This window comes from Panthera uncia, chromosome D1 (assembly GCF_023721935.1).
Source record: "Panthera uncia isolate 11264 chromosome D1, Puncia_PCG_1.0, whole genome shotgun sequence".
NCBI lineage: Eukaryota > Metazoa > Chordata > Mammalia > Carnivora > Felidae > Panthera > Panthera uncia.
In genome coordinates, this window is record NC_064808.1 from 40,302,699 (window position 1) to 40,313,065 (window position 10,367).

The following is a 10,367-nucleotide window of genomic DNA, read 5'->3' on the forward strand; positions in this document are numbered from 1 at the left end:
GCTCAACCTGCCCATTTATTCATTCCGCAAACATTCTCTAAATGCTTACAATGGGCCTGGCACCTCTCCTCCCTTCTCTCATCCATCCATCCATCCAACCAACAATTATTAACTACATGTCAGGGGATGTTTTAGACTTTGGGATATAATAGTGAGCAAAGCCAGACATGAGCCCTACCCTTGTGGAGCCTGCAGGGTTGTGGAGGAGAGTGATACTCCAATAATCACCATACAAATGTAGATGCCAACTGTAACATACACTACAAAGGAGACTGCCTAGTGCTATAAGACCCTACCAAGGTTGGGTGGGTGGATCTCATCAGGCAGGCAGAGAAGGCTTCCTAGAGGAGGTGGATTCTTGAGCTGTTATCTGCAGGAAGGGGGAGTAAAGTAGGAGGGGGTAAGGGCATTCCAGGCAGAGGAATATAAAGGCCTTGTGGCAGAAAGGAGTGATGGTGTGTGTGTGTGTTGGGGGTGGAGAATGGGGTTAATGAGGACGGAGGGAGGCAGGACTTTGTACGCCTTTTAAAAGATGTCTTTTCTATTTACTTAAATTTTTTTTTTTTTTTTGAGAGAGAGAGAGAGAGAGAGTGCAAGTGGGGGAGGGGCAGAGAGAGACAGAGAGGGAGACTGAGGATCTGAAGCAGGCTCTATGCTGACAGCAGACAGCCTGACACGGGGCTCAAACTCACAAACTGTGAGATCATAACCTGAGTTCCAGCCGGATGTTTAACTGACTGAGCCACCCAGGTGCCCCATGATCTGCCTTTTCTTTAGAACAACAGGGATAAAGGTTTTTCATCAGGCAGAGTGACATGAACAGCTTTACATTCTGAAACCATCCTGTCAGCTTGCTGTGTGAAGAATGCATGTGGGTGGATAGAAGGGCAACTGCGACTAGTGAATTTGCGAGACCAGCAAGGAGGCCAGAGTCCAAAGGAGAGATGATTATAGATTGGAGTGGGTGTTAGGGCAGAGATGGAGAAGAGTGGAAAAATTTAGAGAAACATCTAGAAAGTGAATTTGTCAAGGCTTGGGTTGGGTGGGATATGGGGAGTGAGAGAGCGAGGTATGAAAGAAGACTGCCAGACCTTTGACATGGGCGAGAGAACGGTGGTGATCCATTCCTGCAGGTAGGGGACACCAAGCAAGGGGCAGAGGCATAGGCAGCACGTTATAAGTTCAGTTTTGGAGATGTTGGGTTTGAACTGTTTTTAAGATATCCACCTAGAGGGGTGCCTGGGTGGCTCACTCTGTTAAGTGTCTGACTTCGGCTCAGGTCATGATCTCACAGTTCATGGGTTCAAGCCCCACATCAGGCTCTCTGCTGTCAGTGCAAAGCCCACGTAGATCCTCTGTCCCCATCTCTCTCTGCCCCTCCTCTGCTCATGTGCATACTCTCTCAAAAAAAAAAAAAAGACTCTATCAACTATATTCCTGATAATCAAAAAAAAAAAAAAAAGATATCCACATAGAGATGTCATCTAATAGCTACCACTTACTGGGCACTTACATGTGTTAGGCATAAGGTGGAGAGTATCAATGTCTCCATTGTTCACAAGAACACACTGAGGCACTGAAAGGAAAAGTAGGCGGGCAAGTAGACAACTGATCTGAAACTCAGAAGAAAGCTCTGGGTCGGGGATATGGAGTCATTGGAGAGTAGAAACCAAAGCCATGGTCAAATGGAATTGCCCACGGAATGGGGCAAAAAGGAGTCCAGCTCCTTTCCCTTCTTATCTCTGCCCCACCTCTCACCGGACCCCACTCAGGCCTGCCCTCCCATGCTGGGCAGTAAATGGGGTGCTGGATCCACCCCGGATGTGGTAAATTGTGTCAAAGATGGCCACAGCAAAAACTCCTGTCGCACTTGTCTTCTTGGAACCTTACCATTCTCCAATCTAGATGTGGTGTCTAATCATCCTCCACATCAATCTGGCAGGCCTGTGGCTTACTTATAACTAATAAATTCTGAGAAGTGACACTTCAGGACTGTAGTGCCTTCTGTAGTGAAGGCAGAAAAGGCCTTGTTACCAGGACACTCATGCTTGGGGTCCTGAGCTGCCATGTAGGGCAGCTGGGACCCTGAGGCCTCCACGGTGAGAGCCTAGGCCACACGCAGAGGCCACACATAGGTGCTCTGGAAAACTGCCGCAGTTGTGGCCCAGGCAATAGCCAGTACTTACTTTGGGGCATGTGGGTGAAGATACTTCCACGTGACCCCTGCTCCCAGCCCTGGAGTCACCCCCAGTCACTGACCTCCCCAGCTGAGGTCCTGGACATTTTGGAGAAAAGACAAGCCATTCCTGCCATGCCCTCTGATTTCTTGACCTACAGAATCCTGAGCAAACTAAAATGGTGGTTTTGAGGCATTGAGTATTGGGATGATTTGTTTCACAGCAAAAATAACTGGAACTTTTTACTGAGGAGGGGAAGGCCCAGTTTCTACAGCTTCACGGCTGCTGAGGGACAGGGCAATGGTTTCCCTGCCTCTTGCCATTTTCCACGACTTCCACTTCTCACCTCGTCTCACCATGATTGGAATTACACATGGACATGTTTGTCTGCCCTGTCAGACTGGCTGGGAGCCCCCATGGGGAAAGGATGGCAGGGCTGTCCTGGTGGCTGTATATCCCCAGTGCCCAGTGCAGAGCCCGACAAGAAGAGAATCAGTAAACGCTTGCTGGGGACGTGCATGCCTGCAGTTGGCCTTATGTTTATTTCACCAGGGGTGGAGACCTCAAACTTCTCCCAAGCTCACAGGGGAGGTGGATGGAAGCTCTTGCTGGCTGCCTCACACAGATATATGATTGGACGGAAAGCAGTTTTTCTGAAGGCGTTCTCATGAATACAACATTTTGATTGAAACAATGATTTGGTTGAAAAGAAATATTCCCCAGTTGCTGTTTTTTTTTTCCTATAGTATCAAGCTATTTTCATGCTTCAGAAGGCAATTTTCAACTAAGAGTTTTGAAGCATTTTTGTTCATTTTCAGAACTTTTTCAGAGCTTTCCCTCCTATTTATTTGTAATCTGTTTTAGTCCACTTTTACTGCTTTTAAATATTTGTTGTGATTGAAAGTTGGAATAGTCTAACAGTCTAATTGACTGCTTGGGACCACTGACTTAGAATCTCAGAGGAGGAACGCCAGATGGGGCGCTTTACTGGGGTACTCTTTTGTGTGTATGATACGTTGAGACTCCAAGAAGTAAGGGGCTTGCCCAGAGTCACACAGTGAGGTGACAGTGAGGACTAGAATCCAGTGTCCTGGTTCCTGGCCCAGTACCCTTTCCCCTCTGTTCCTGCTCTAGATGTGAGCAGAAACGGTATCTAGGTGAGATTGTTTAAATCTTTTTCATGTCTCTATTTTCTGATGTTTCTGACGGAGTATAAATTGCCTTTGGCACAAGATAAAACACAAAGAGTAAAAGAAAGAATAAAAAAATTCTAGCAAAGACATTTCACCTTAAGTACCCGCAGCCCCCACCCCTCTACCACACACACACATACAGACGGGGTAGAACTACTGCCCTCCCATACAGCACTGCTTCTGTTAAGACAGTGGCCTTTAGGAACATTCTGGCTCAGACTTTCGATCACACACATCCCAGCTCTGAGCCAGAGGTCCAGGAAAAGCCAGCATATTCTGGGTACACATTCCCTGGGGCGTACCCACCCAAGATGGAGTAGATGCCAATTGGGGAGAAGCAGGCCCTAAAGAAGAGGGACGTGAGCCCCAAGAAGGCCCAGCAGAGGGCAGCAGGGAGCTGGCTCACAGATTCCTATGAATTTCCCACCCTTCTAAGAATATCACTGGGGGGCTGGAGGCTCCATGGAGGAGAATTTAGGTTCTGAGGGAAAGGAGCGGGAAAGCTAGTTTAGGTTTGTGTATGGGGATGGCCTGTGTAAGCCTGGAGAGACAGGAATTAAGACAAAATTGGCAGAGGTGAGGTTGGGGATGAAAAGCTCTGTGCAGGCTGGGAGGGACTGTGTCTTAGAACTGTGCTTAGAATACAATATGCATGAAAGTAAAATTTGTTAATCAAATGCACAAATGGAGATACTGTTGGGTGGGGGCAGGGAGGGAAGGAAAGGGATGGCAAATTTTTTTTTTTTAAAGGGATCTTAGTAAGTTCTTAGTTTTTTTTTTTTTTAAATGTGTTACTTATTTTTGAAAGAGAGCATGCAAGCAGGGCAGGGGCAGAGAGAGAGGGACAGAGGATCCAAAGCAGGCTCTGCACTGACAGCAGTGAACCCGATGTGGGACTTGAACTGCAAGATCATGACCTGAGCCGAAGTCTGACCCTCAACTAACTGAGCCATGGCAAATGAGTGGAAGACAAAAAAGAAAGGAATTTTTACTTGTTGATTACCTATTTGTTGGGAAACATGCCAACAAAAAGCTCTTTATTTTACTTTTTTAATTGTATTTTTTTAATGCTTATTCATTTTTGAGAGATAGAGTGCAAGTGGGAAGGGGGGAGACACAGAACCTGAAGCAGGCTCCAGGCTCTGAGCTGTCAGCACAGAGCCTGACACAGGGCTCAAACTCACAAGCTCACGGATCATGACCTGAACCGAAGTTGGACACTCAACTGACTGAGCCACCCAGTAAAAAGGTGCCCCACTAAAAAGCTCTTTAAATTCATGACCTCTTTTTTTCAAGTTAGTTTTTAAATTGAAAAATAGTACAGTAAAACCTTGGTAGTTCATTCTGGAAACATGCTTGTAATCCAAGCACTTGTATATCAAAGCAAATTTCAAGAACCACTGGCTCAGTTGTGATCATGTGACATTTAGCGTCATATACTACTCGTGTTGCAAGACATCGCTTGTTCATCAAGTTAGAATTTTATTAGAAATGTTTGCTGTTCTTGTGGAACACTCTCAGAACACCTTACTTGCAATCCAAGGTTTTACTGTACTGTCTTATTACAAAATAAAACAAAAATTAAAAAATAAGTCTCCCTCTCATACCAGACTGTCAAAACTTTCTCAGAGGCTAATAGTGTCTGTTTGTTGGTTTGTTTGTTGGTTTGTTTGTGCATATCTTTGTAGAATTGTATATGCATTTCCTTTGAGGATTAACTGCTTCCTGCTGCATCTCTCTGAACCTCTGGGCTGAAATTAGAGTGGCATTTCTCAAAGTGTGGTGTGGGACCACCTTCAACAGAATCACCTGGTGGGGATATCACTTATTAAAATGCAGAATTTGAGGCTTCACATAGACCGCCATAATCAGGGTAAGGGGATCCCTGATTTTAACTGCTGTGGGCGTTTCCTTTTTTTTTTCTTTCTTTTTTTATGTTTATTTTTGAGAGAGAGAGAGAGAGAGAGAGAGAGAGAGCGAGCACAAGTGGGGTAGGGACAGAGAGGGAGGGAGACACAGAATCTGAAGCAGGCTCCAAGCTCTGAGCTGTCAACACAGAGCCTGACCGGGGGCTTGAACTCATGAATTGTGAGATCATGACCTGAGCCAGTCAGATGCTGAACTTTAACAGAGTGAGCCACCCAGGTGCCCCTAATTCCTTTTTTTTTTTTTTAATGCTTATTTACTTTTAAGAGAGAGAGGGAGAGAGAGACAAAGTGCAAGCGGCGGAGGGACAGAGAGAGAGGGAGACACAGAATCTGAAGCAGGCTTCAGGCTCTGAGCTGTCAGCACAGAGCCTGATGCAAAGCCTGAGCTGTCAGCACAGAGCCTGATGCACGGCCGAACTCACCCGAACTCACTGACCATGATCATGACTTGAGCTGAAGCTGGATGCTTAATTGACTGAGCCAAAAATTTCTTTTTCTCTTTCTTCCTTCCTTTCTTTTCTTTCTTTCTTTCTTCCTTCCTTCCTTCCTTTCTTTCTTTCTTTCTTTCTTTCTTTCTTTCTTTCTTTCAGCCCTCTGGTCTTTCTTCCTCTTCATACAAGGACACCAGTTCTAATGGATTAGGGCCTTACCCTATGACCTCATTTAATATTAATTACTTCTTTAAAGGGCTGATCTCTAAATAGTCACATTAGGGATTAGGGTTTCAATATACAAATTTTGGGGGTACATAATTCAGTCCATAGGATCTCTTATTCCTATCCTCCCCCACCCCCAATTTGATAGCTTCCTCCTCAAGGCATGTCTCTCCCATTTATTCAGGTTTTATAAACCTTAGTAATGTATAAGGGATTTCTCTGTATTAAACTTTCACATTTCTCATTAGTTTATTGCTAAATATTTTAATATTTAATATTTGTTTTTTTTAACTTTTCTACCCCACCTTTTTATTTGGAAAATGTTCCAATCTATAGAAAAGTTGCAAGATACACAATGAGTATCCATATTTCTAGATTTACCAATTGTTAACCTAAACTGTTTTCCTAAACTGTAATCTTCAGGCTCCTGCGATGCTGCCCTAGCTGCTCCAGAGCAGCTCTGTTCTTCTGGCATTTATAGGACACACTTCTCCCACATCCTGAGAATTCTTGAGGGAAGGGACCATGGTGTGTGCTCCATTGCAGCTCTAGGAGTTTATACTGTCTACTGCCAGTAGATGTTCAGTAAATGAGAGAAGTAGCATGCCCAGGATGCACAGCGTAGTGAGGGCCAGCACCTGGAGTCACCTGCAGGTCTGACACCTCCAGAGTCCATGCTCTTCCATCATGCCACACTGTCTCCTTGAGAGTAATGCAAAGTTTTTACAGGAATATAGTGCATTATTAGTTACCTGGAAGCTAAAAATTTGGGGGCATTGTTTGGTTGACTGAATCACATTTTGATTCATCTTTGAGCATGAACTATTTTGCATTTAAGATGTTGGCTTAGTGCCACGTACATCAGCAGAGCTATCTGGTATAAGCTAAAGTCCTTTATTAGGGCTGATTAAGGGAAAGAGCCTCTGGACAAAAGCCCCTTTTATCATAGGTGGTAGTGATTTGTCCAAGGATAAATCAATTGGAAATGGAGGGCCTTGGACAGGTGTCAAAAGGTGTTTTCCAGTCTAGGCTATGTTATGTACCGAGTCACACAATCTTAGGCAACCTACTTGCCCTCCTTGGGTGGGCCTCAGTGTCTTCCTCTAAAAATGGGGATAAAAATGCTTGCCCCGCCCACCTCCTAGAGATGCTGTGATCAGAAAGAGAAGACAGCACACAAACCTCTGTGTTTTAAATCCATCATAAATTCCATCCACTCAGAACCAGCTCAAATATTAGTAACTGTGCTCCAAGAATCATGTAAAACTTTAAAAAAAGAATCAATTACTATACTTTGTTTTTATAAACTGAAAATTCTGCCACCATCACACCATAGGCTGGGAAAAATTCACATCTTGTTTTGATCAATCACAGGAGGTATCCATCCAGAATGGAACCAGCACCACATCTGTGCTCTCAGATTCAAATGTTACTTCTTAGCCTGTCAAGTACCTTTCTTAATTGTATGAAATGATAAATGTGAAAAAGGATTCTTCAGAGCTTGATAGCCCGAAGTCAATAGTGGTGGTTATTAACCTTGGGAGTACATTAGAATCACCTAGGGAGAATCAAGATCATACCAATACTACCAGCACCAATTGTATTTCTTAGGGTACAGTCCAGCCTTTTTTGTTTTTAAAGCTCACAAGTAATTTTAATGGGCAGTAAGGTCTTTAGGTACATGAAAGTGTGAAATGAAAAAGCTCTAACAGTGCTGTCCAACCGAAATATAATGTGAGCCACAAAGGTGAGCAAATATACGTAACGTAAAATTTTGTAGTAACTACTATTTTAATATATTTTACATGACGCAATACATCCAAAATATTATTTCAACATGTAATCAACACAACTGTGAATGAGATATTTTACATATTTTATACTAAATCTTTAAAATCTGCTGTGCTTTTTATATTTAGAACACATAGCAATTCAGACAATACAGACTAGCCATAATTCATGGGGCCAATGTACTGCTTTGAGGAGTACAGAACTAGAATATATAACATAAATATTTTGGCTTATAATTCATTGGGTGATATTACTAGTAATTGCAAGAATTTCTAAATCTTACCAAGACCCTTAGAATGCAGGCGTTGCTTTTATTTATTTATTTGTTTTACATTTACATGTTTAAATTTGAAATAAAATTGTTATAACACTATTTTTCAGTAAAGCTTTTCAGTTTTGATCATATAGGTTTTACATATACATGTTTTGCATATGTTTTTTCATTAGGTTTATTCCTAAATTGTTTATATATTTGCTACTACTATAAAGGAGAAGAGTTCAGTGACTGCTTATCAAAGTATTGATTTTGTGATATTATCTTGGTCCTGACTTCCCATATTAATTCTAAGAGTTTGAGGTTGTTTTCCACATTTAAAAGATCATTCCATTATTGTCTACCAATAAGATAGTTTTATTTCCTTCCCAATACTTAAATCTTTCACTTCTGTTTTGGATCTTATTATATTGGCAAAAACTTATTTTTATTAAAAAACTTTCTTTAACATTTATTTGAGAGAGAGAGAGAGTGTAAGCAGGGGCGGGGCAGAGAGAGAGGGAGATACAAAATCCGAAGCAGGCTTCAGGCTCTGAGCTGTCAGCACGGGGCCCGACATGAGGCTCAAACTCACGAACCGTGAGATCATGACCTGAGCCAAAGTTGGACACTTAAGCAACTGAGCCACCCAGGTGCCCCTGCAAAAACTTCTAAAACAGCATTAAATAATAGCATCACTATAGGTATGCTTGTGGTTTTTTTTTTTTTTTAGTTTTCTTATTTTATTATTTTTTTAATGTTTATTTATTTATTTTGACAGAGAGCATGTGTGTGTGCACAAATGGGGGTGTAGGGCAGAGAGAGGAGAGAGAGAGAATCCCAAGCAGGCTCTGGTCTTAAAACCCCTGACTCAGGGCTCAATCTCATGAACCTGATATCATGATTTGAGTGGAAATCAAGAGTCCAAGCTTAACAGACTGAGCCATCCAGGCACCCCTTTTCTTATTTTAATGAGAATGTCTTGAAATGTTTTATTGTTGAAGAATGTTTCTATATACCTGAGAGAGAGAGACTCTCAAAAGAAACATTTGGTTATTTGTAGTTTTCTAATACTTTTTAAAAATGTCTTATTTTCAGATAATTATAGATTCACAGAATTTTGCAAAGACAGTAGAGAGGTATCTGTTTACTTTTCACCCAGTTCCCCGATGGTGACATCTTATGTAACTACAGGACAATAGCAAAAGCAGAAAACTGACATTGGTACAATGTGTGTGTCTACTTCTATAGTCATTTGATCCACTTGTGTAGCCACCATTGCAAGCAAGATACAGAACTGTTTCTTCACTACAAAGACCTTCCCCATGCCATTCCTTTATGGTCATCTTTCCCCTCTCCAGCACCATCCCTAACCCCTGGCAACCACTGATCAGTTCTCCATCTCTCTTTCTATTTTTGTTTGTTTGTTTATGTTTTTATTTTATTTTTGAGAGAGAGAGAGAGAGAGAGAGCATAAGCGGGTAAGGGGCAGAGAGAGAGGGAGGCACAGAACCTGAAGCGGGCTCCAGGCTCTGAGCTGTCAGCACAGAGCCTGATGTGGGGCTTGAACTCATGGTTGGTGAGATCATGACCTGAGCCAAAGTCGGAGGCTTAACTGGTTGAGCCACGCAGGTGCCCTTCTCTGTATTTTTTCATTTTGAAAATGTGGTAGTATCAAATAATATGTAACCTTTTCAAATTGGCTCTTTCAGCATATTGCCTGGAGGTCCATTCAAGTTGTTGTATCAATAGTTTGTTCCTTTTTATTACCAGGTAGTATTCCATAGTACAGATGTACCAACTTTTGTTTTGTGTTGTTTTTTATTTTTTATTTACTTATTTATTTTAAATGTTTATTTATTTTTGAGACAGAGAGAGACAGAGCATGAATGGGGGAGGGTCAGAGAGAGAGGAAGACACAGAATCCGAAGCAGGCTCCAGGCTCTGAGCTGTTAGCACAGAGCCCGACGTGGGGCTCGAACTCACAGACCGCGAGATCATGATCTGAGCCGAAGTCAGACGCTTAACTTAGCCACCCAGGCGCCCCTTGTGTTGTTTTTTAAATACAGAAGACTATGAATTTGCAAGCCTCCTTGTGCAGGGACCATGTTAATCTTCACTGTATTGTTCCCATTTTAGTATATGTGCTGCCGAAGTGAGCACTGTACCACAGTTTTTTAAACCATTCACCTATTATAGAACATTTTGTTTCCAGTTTTTGTCTATTACAAAAACCTGCTCTGACCAATCATGCAGAAGCTTTTACAAAGATATATGCTTCATTTCTCTGAGATAAATGTCCAGGAATAGGATTGCTGGGTCATACTGGTAACCATGTATGGTTACCATGCTGGTTAAGTGAATGTTTA

At 42.4% G+C, this 10,367-nt stretch overlaps 1 non-coding gene across 1 annotated transcript; it reads right to left on the bottom strand.

Annotated features, from left to right (window-relative positions):
• Positions 1-10,059: 10,059 nt before the first annotated feature.
• On the bottom strand, positions 10,060-10,161 carry LOC125917335 (U6 spliceosomal RNA). The gene has a single exon (XR_007456158.1). It is a non-coding gene; the product is annotated as a U6 spliceosomal RNA (small nuclear RNA).
• Between the last annotated feature and the right edge of the window lie 206 nt (positions 10,162-10,367).